This window comes from Bos grunniens, chromosome X (assembly GCF_055505025.1).
Source record: "Bos grunniens cultivar Pamir isolate PY7600 chromosome X, Bosgru_T2T1.0, whole genome shotgun sequence".
NCBI classification, from domain to species: Eukaryota; Metazoa; Chordata; class Mammalia; order Artiodactyla; family Bovidae; genus Bos; species Bos grunniens.
In genome coordinates, this window is record NC_141194.1 from 85,730,065 (window position 1) to 85,738,327 (window position 8,263).

Consider the following 8,263-nt stretch of genomic DNA (forward strand, 5'->3'; position numbering starts at 1 on the left):
AAACTGGAGTTCTGGTGATGACTGTAGCCTGAGACCTCAAGTTCCTGTCTTCAAGGAAGTCAGAAGGAGATGATAGCACTCAGTAAACGGCTTCATTAATCCGTGCAGAAATCTTCCCTCTTAGCTCACTCAGTGAAGAATCTGCCTGCAAATGCAGGAGACCAGGTTGAATTCCTGGGACGGAAAGGCCCTGGAGAAGGAAATGGCAACCCACTCCAGTATTCTTGCTTGGAGAATCCCAGGACAGTGGAGCCTGGCAGGTTACAGTTCTTGGGATCGCAAGAGTCGGACAAGATTTAGCAACTAAACCACCAATCCATACCGAACTTCTTTGGGAGTTCTGCCTAGAGGGTCTTGTGTTTGCAAAATGACTGTGTTTAGTGCCAGGCCAGCTTGCTCGCCTGAGGCACAAATTCCTCTCTTTCAAAGGTAGAATAGCCAAGTGTTTTGACAACTCTGGGATACTAATGATAATTATGCCATTTACTTGCTGTGTCACCTTGGGCAATTTACCTCTCTGTACTTCAGTTTCCCTCTCTCAACCAAACAGTTATCGGTGATCTATTATCTAATTCCTAGGATTATGCACATTTACATGAATTGAATTGTGTAGCAAGTGCATAAAAAGTGCTCAATAAATGCTGTCCCTAATCCCCACGTAGTTCTGCATCGGTGCAGCCGCCCCCTACCCCCCTGCCCTCTACTCCCCTACCCCCACATCTGCATAAACAATCCTATTCCGCCTTCAAAGCCCACAGGAAATTGCACTTCCCCCAACCCCCACCACCCAGCTCCCAGAGTGCTCTCTCTCCTGTGAACTTGAACAGCAGATATTGCCTGCACTACTCATTTTATTCTGAATCACTTACTGCCTTCCATTGTTCTCTCATTGTTAGTTCTGTCTCCCACACTCAGATCTTTGACAGCAGGAATGGGTCTTCATCTTTTCTAAACCCTCCTCAGCACCTAGCAGAGTGGCAAACATAGTAGGCACTAGGCAGACACCAGGAGAGTGTTGTCCCCATTATTGTTGTTTTGTCTCTCTTGCCACCCCATGGATTATTGCCCACCAGGCTCCTCTGTCCATGGGATTTCCCAGCAAGAATACTGGACTGGGTTGCCATTTCCTTCTCCAGGGGATCTTCCCGACCCAGCAATTGAATCCCCATCACCTTCATTGGCAGTCAAGATGGATTCTTTACCACTGAGCCACAAAGGAAAGTCTGTTGTCCCCATAGATAAAAGGTAAACAATAATTGAGCTGAAACAGTGGGTCACATTTTGGAAACTCAAAAAGCTTCATACAAATGTACTGATCATTTATTTCCTTGCTGGGGCACAGCCCATTGGCTTTCTTGTCTCTGAACAGTAAGAAAAGCAAACGAACTTGGTTTTTAAAGTAGAACCTTGAAGTGCAGTGAAAAGGAAACCTGGACCTTGGGTAAAGTCATCTCTCTGTGCTTCCATGTACTCAGGTTAAGATGAGGGGAAGTGGACTAGAATGGCTATTTTTTTTTTAGCTTTATTTTGGCTGCTCTGGGTCTTTGTTGCTGCATGCGTATTTTCTCTAGTTGCAGTGATCAGGGGCTACTCTTCATTGCAATGCACAATCTTCTCATTGTGGTGGCTTCTCTTGTCATGAAGGACAGGTACTAGGCACATGAGCTTCAGTAGCTTCAGCATTCGGGTTCAGTAATTGTGGCACACAGGCTTTAGTTGCTCCACAGCATGTGGAGTCTTCCTGGACCAGGGATCAAACCCAATGTCCCCTGCATTGGCAGGCCGATTTCCATCCACTGTACCACCAGGGAAGTCCTAGAATGGTTTCTAAGATGCCTGCTGGCTCTAAGATTCTGTGATTCTAGGAACTCAGCCTCACCACCTTTCATCCAAGTCATGTTTGATTCTTAAGGGAGAAACCTCATCTAACTGGCTTGGTGATCCTAGCCACCTTTCTGCCTGTTGAGACAGTACCCTAAATTCTTTTGTCCAAATTACTTTTCCCAGCTGTGAACTCAGCTGACCTGCTATGGAATGCAGAGTCAAATTATTATCTCTGACATACTACCAATTAGCAGCTCAGAAAGATGTGGTGACTTGCCTAAGATCACACAAGTTCATGGCAAAGTGAGGGCTAGCATTTGAGGTTCAACAGCACAGGCCAGTGCAAGCTTGCTCATTGGCTTGGCCATCTGACCTTTTCTCCTCTTGCACTTCATATTCTTTGCATCCACTCCTGTCCTACTCACGATGTAACCTGAAAGTGAAATGCATGCATGACTGCCCACAAGCAAAAACAATGCACAATCCCAATATTATACAAGTGTTATCAGTAAAAATAAATGGCATGTGTATGGGGGAGAATGAAGAGAGCAGCCTTTGTCTTGATCTGACTGTCACGCGAGTGTATGTTCCTCGGTTCTTTGTCTCGTCACAACAAAGATTTGGAGCAATGGACATTAAGGCCCTCAGCGCATCACAGCTCTCGGGTCTTGGACAAACTGTGTTTCTTCCCACCCACACCCCCTGCCACGTTCATTCAACACTAGCATTCATTCCACAAATATTTACTGGAACTCTTATTACAGTATTACCTATTGAATGGGAAAATCCTAGACTTGTGGGCAAGCTCTGCCTTCAAGGAGCTTAAAATCTAGCTAGGGAGACATGGCAAACAAATGGAAGGTTAGATAACAATTAAGGAGGGAGGTATAAATACAAACCAAGCAGGTAAGAGGTGCTGCCACCAGAGAAAATCTTGCATATGTCAAATGAGTTGCACAGTCAATGAGTTCAGTAGTTCAACACCAGGCAGAACTCATCTGTGGGGAAAAAAGCATGGTAGTGAAGGGGAACAGAATCTGTCACCCCAAAATATGCCTTATTGGCATAAGGATTATTTTAGGCCAATTATTTTTAAGAAACAGTAGACATAGGAGAACTTGTGCTTTTGTAAGAGATATTTACATTTGTAAGGGAAACCACCATTTGTAAGGGTGTCTCCCTCTGTACAAGGAAGAGAAAGATGACTCCAAATCTCTAGTAACTCTTATCAGTGGAGAAGTGTGTGCATGCTTAGTCACTCAGTCATGTTCTATTCTTTGCGACCCTTTGGACCGTAGCCCGCTAGGTTCCTCTGTCCATGGGATTTTTCAGGCAAGAATACTGGAGTGGGTTGTCATTTCCTCCTCCATGGGATCTTCCCAATCCAGGGATCAAACCTGCATCTCCTGTGTCTCCTGCATTGCAAGCAGATTCTTTACCTGCTAAGCCATTGGAGAAGCCCCCATCAATGGAGAAGGCTACAAGTTAAATTTGCGGAACAATCTTATCCTTGTTTACTGTGGTTTTCCTAGTCACCTTGAATAACTGGCTCCCTCCAACCTCAATAGCATTTGTCTTTATAAGATAATAGTTAAAGTGGTAACATGCCATTTCAGGGAGTTACTCAGTTTTCTTGGATCTCTCCCATTTACTGCATACAAAACCAAGTTTCCCCAAAACTGAATTTCCATGCTGAGTTTATGATTACCCTCTCTATCCAAAACTTTATTCCCTTTCTTGTCCTGCCCCTGTTCCCCTCAGGGTTGAGGAGTATCAAAGAAATGGGATTGAACCTAAGTGGGACCCTGTAGGGCCCTCCCCAGTACAAAAGCCCCTCTGCATGCTCCTTTATTACTTGTAGAAAAAGTAAGTCTTTCTTTAGTCTCCTAGGCGTTCCCTGAGTTCCAAAGAGCAGACTCAAGTAGTTACTAACAAGTTCCTGTGCCAAGCACACACTGAGGCCAAACAAACTGAAATGTCAGTGTTTGGAGAAGAGAAAGGTTTATTGCAGGGCCAAGCAAGGAGAACAGGTGGCTAATGCTCCAAAACACCCCAGCTCCCTAATGATTTCTGGGGAGAAGTTTTATAGGCAAAATTTGGGGTGAGGGCTGTGGGGTTTGTGGCTTACTTCTGATTGGTTGGTGGTGAGGTACAGGGTGCTGCTCCAGGAATCTTGTACTCAACCTGAAGTTACCATCCTCCACAGATTGAGGCCTTCGTTCCCACAGAAGAGTTCAAAAAATTCACAGATATTGTTACATATGTATTTGAGGAGGAGCCAGGACCTGCGCTATTGTTTACTGACAGCTCCTCCTTTGTTTGTTCATTCTCTTGCTTCCCTGATTCAGTTCAGTTCAGTTCAGTTCAGTCGCTCGGTTGTGTCCAACTCTTTGCAACCCCATGAATCGCAGCACACCAGGCCTCCCTGTCTATCTCCATCTCCTGGAGTTCACTCAAACTCAGGTCCATCGAGTCAGTGATACCATCCAGCCATCTCATCCTCTGTCGTCCCCTTCTCCTCCTGCCCCCAATCCCTCCCAGCATCAGAGCCTTTTCCAATGAGTCAACTCTTCGCATGAGGTGGCCAAAATACTGGAGTTTCAGCTTTAGCATCATTCCTTCCAAAGAAATCCCAGGCCTGATCTCCTTCAGAACAGACTGGTTGGATCTCCTTGCAGTCCAAGGGACTCTCAAGAGTCTTCTCCAACACCACAGTTCAAAAGCATCAATTCTTCAGTGCTCAGGTTTCTTCACAGTCCAACTCTCACATCCATACATGACCACTGGAAAAACCATTGCCTTGACTAGATGGACCTTTGTTGGCAAAGTAATGCTTCCCTGATTAGCAACTGTTTTAACCTGCCCTTTGAAGATCCCCTGGAGAAGGAAATGGCAATCCATTCCAGTACTATTGCCTGGAAAATCCAATGGACAGAGGAGCCTGGTAGGCTACAGTCCATGGAGTCGCAAAGAGTCAGACACGACTGAGTGACTTAACTTCTTCTTCTTTCTTCTTCTTCTTCTTCTTCTTCTTCTTCTTCTTCTTCTTCTTCTTCTTCTTCTTCTTCTTCTTCTTCTTCTTCTTCTTCTTCTTCCTTCTTCTTCTTCTTCTTCTTCTTCTTCTTCTTCTTCTTCTTCTTCTTCTTCGTACTCAGGGAAGTTCTAGAGGCTGAAGCCTTTTTCCAACAAACAAGAAAAGGTGAAATGGAAACAATTTATACTCAGGAGGGCCTTAAAGTTTCAATGAGGAAATGCAGAAGCAAAGGGAAAGCAGTTAAACAAGAAAAGTAATGACAGTGTTGTAATGTCGCTCAGTCATGTCCAACTCTTTGTGACCCCATGGACTATAGCTCACCAGTCTCCTCTGTCCGTGGAATTTTCCAGGCAAGAATACTGGAGTAGGTTGCCATTTCCTCCTCCAGCGGATCTTCCCAACCCAGGATCAAACCCATGTCTCCAGCATCTCCTGCAGTGGCTGGCGGGTTCTTTACCATTGTGCCAGCTGGGAAGCCCATAATGACAATAGTTCAGCAATAAAACAAAGTCCTAGTTTCTCCTCAAGGAATATACATAACCATCTGACATATATCCTGAGTTTTCTGCAGGAACTAAGACACATACCCCTACCCAGGTGAAGGGTGGTTACTACTTGCTGAACACAAGCATGTAGACCTCAGACTGGATGATTAAGATGCCAGAAACATGTCTGTTATCTCACCACTAACCAATCAGAAGAAAGTGATTGGTTTGATCCCAATCAGAAGAAAGTCATGCACCCTGTAGCCCTCCCCTAAAATGTTGCCTTTGAGGCAATCCTTCCCTTAAAAGCTCTTCCCTGAAAACCTTAGGGAAGTTCAGGTCTTTTGAACATGAGCTGCCCATACTCCTTTCTTGTCACCTGCAGTAAAAGCTGTACTGGCCTTCACCACAACCTGGTGTCAGTAAATTGGCTTTACAGTGTGGTGGGTGAGCAGACCCAAAGTTTGGTCCACAAACATATATAGGAGATATGAAGTGAAGTGAAGTGAAGTCACTCAGTCGTGTCCGACTCTTTGCGACCCCATGGACTGTAGCCTACCAGGCTCCTCTGTCCATGGGATTTTCCAGGCAATAGTACTGGAGTGGATTGCCATTTCCTTCTCCAGGGGATATTGCTGACCCAGGGATCGAACCCGGGTCTCCCACATTGTAGACAGATGCTTTACTGTCTGAGCCACCAGGGAGGTATACATGTTATTAAACATCCAGGAGTTGGTGATGGACAGTTTGGCCTGGCCTGCTGCAGTCTATGGGGTCACAAAGAGTTGGACACAACTGAGCGACTGAACTAAACTGAAACATCTGTTTGTTTTTCTCCTGTTAATGTGTCTTTTATCACAGGGGAGTCTCAGTGGAGAACCTAGAAGGGTAGAGGGAACATTGTTTTTCCTTTCCTATAGCAGTTACTCTTGGGGGTCACTAACAGGAAAGGTGAAAGAAGTCTTTCAGAATGCAGGCAGTGTTTGTATCTTGATCTGGGTGCTGTTACATGAGTGCACACGTATGTGAACATTCACAGACCTCCACACTTGCGAGTTTTGCACTTTGTCACATACAAGTATACCTCAATTTTTAAAAACGTTCAGAGAAAAGAGAAAACACCTAGAGCAGGAATTGCCAGGAACTTCTTTATGGAGAAAGTGATAGTGTTTAACTGGAGATCTGAATGAATCTAGGCCAGTGCTTGTCAGCTCTGGCTATGAAACGGAGCAGGTACAGAGGCCTTTCTGTGTCCCCTGTTTCTTGTTTGCAGGAATAAAGTTTCAGCCTCCTAGACCTTCATGTTTACCAAAGGGCAGATTCAAATATTTGCTAATCATGGAAAGGAGGGAATGCAGAAATGAAAGAGGAACAATCAAGAAACTGCAGGGCAGGGTCTTGGTTCCTCCCCAAGGGATATACACAACAATATCTTTGAGCTCTTCTGCAGGAGCTAAGGCCCCCACCCAGGTGGAGGATAGTAACTTGAGGCTGAGCACAAGATTTCCTGGAGCAGTGCCCTGTTACCTCACCACCAACCAGTCAGAAGAAAGTCATTTACTCTGCAGCCATCATCCCAAATTTTGCCTATAAAAAACTTCTCCCCCCAAACCACTGAGGAATTTGGCTCTTTAAAAAACAAAAACAAAAACAAAAAAAACATGAGCCACCCATTATCCTTGCTAGGCCCTGCAATAAATTTTTCTCTGCTCCAAACCCCAATGTTTCATTTTGTTTGGCCTCACTGTGTATTGGGTACATGAACTTGAGTTCAGTAATGGCTATACTTTAGAATCAACTGAGTAGCTTTCTAAATATACTGATTCTTGGGGCCTACCCCAGACCAACACAATCAGACGCTCTGGAAGTAGGTCCTTAGTATGGGTTAGTTTTCTAATTTCTTTTTAAATCAGGGTTCAGACTACTATGGGTCTGGTCACTATAGCAAGAGTATCTAAAGCTGATCAAACACCAGTAAATGGTATGTTGTTGTCGTTATTTAGTAACTAAATCGTGTCTGACTCTTTCTGACCCTATGAACTGTAGCCTGCCAGGCTCCTCAGTCCATGGGATTTTCCAGGCAAGAATACTGAAGTGGATTGCCATTTCCTCCTCCAGCAAATGGTATACAGTATCTCATGGACATGAGTTTAAGCAAACTTCAGGAGATAGTGAAGGACAGGGAACCCTGGTATGCTGCAGTCCATGGGGTCACAAAGAGTCTGACACAATTAGTGACTGAACAACAACAACAACAATCTCATTTAAGCCTCCTAATAGACAACCCTGAGAGACAGGTACTCTTGTTATGATCCTCATCTTACAGATGAGAAAATAGAGGCTCAGGTCACACTGCCTATAAGTGTCAAAGCTGAATTTCACCCTAGATCTGTTCACCCTAAAGCCTGAAACGTTATACACTATTGCTTGGCAGCCGGTCATGTCATGGGAAAGCATAGGCAGATGCTCGTGATAAATGAGCTGGCCGTACATGAAGACGTTGCATTTTAAATGTTTTCTTTTTTTATTGAGAGTGAACTTACGTATATTAATATGCACTATTAGTCTTAAGCACCATGAGTTTGACAAATGTATACACCCCTGTAATCACTAGTCAGATCCTGATACGCTGACCCCCCCAGTCAATCCCCACCCCAAGAGGCAACCATTGTTCTGATTTCTATCATCATAGATTAGTTTTGCTTAAACTTAAATGCCATTTAAGTAGAATCATAAACATGTGCTTTATTGCATCTAGATTATTTTGCTTACCCTTCTGTCTGTGAGGTTCATCAGATCACTTCTTATGTCAGGAAATAAATACTAAGGGTATAGGAGATGCTAAACCAATCACACTTGGGACCCACCAGGGCTCAGGGCTTTCATTGTCAAGCTGGGAACAGATGGAAATCAGAAGCCC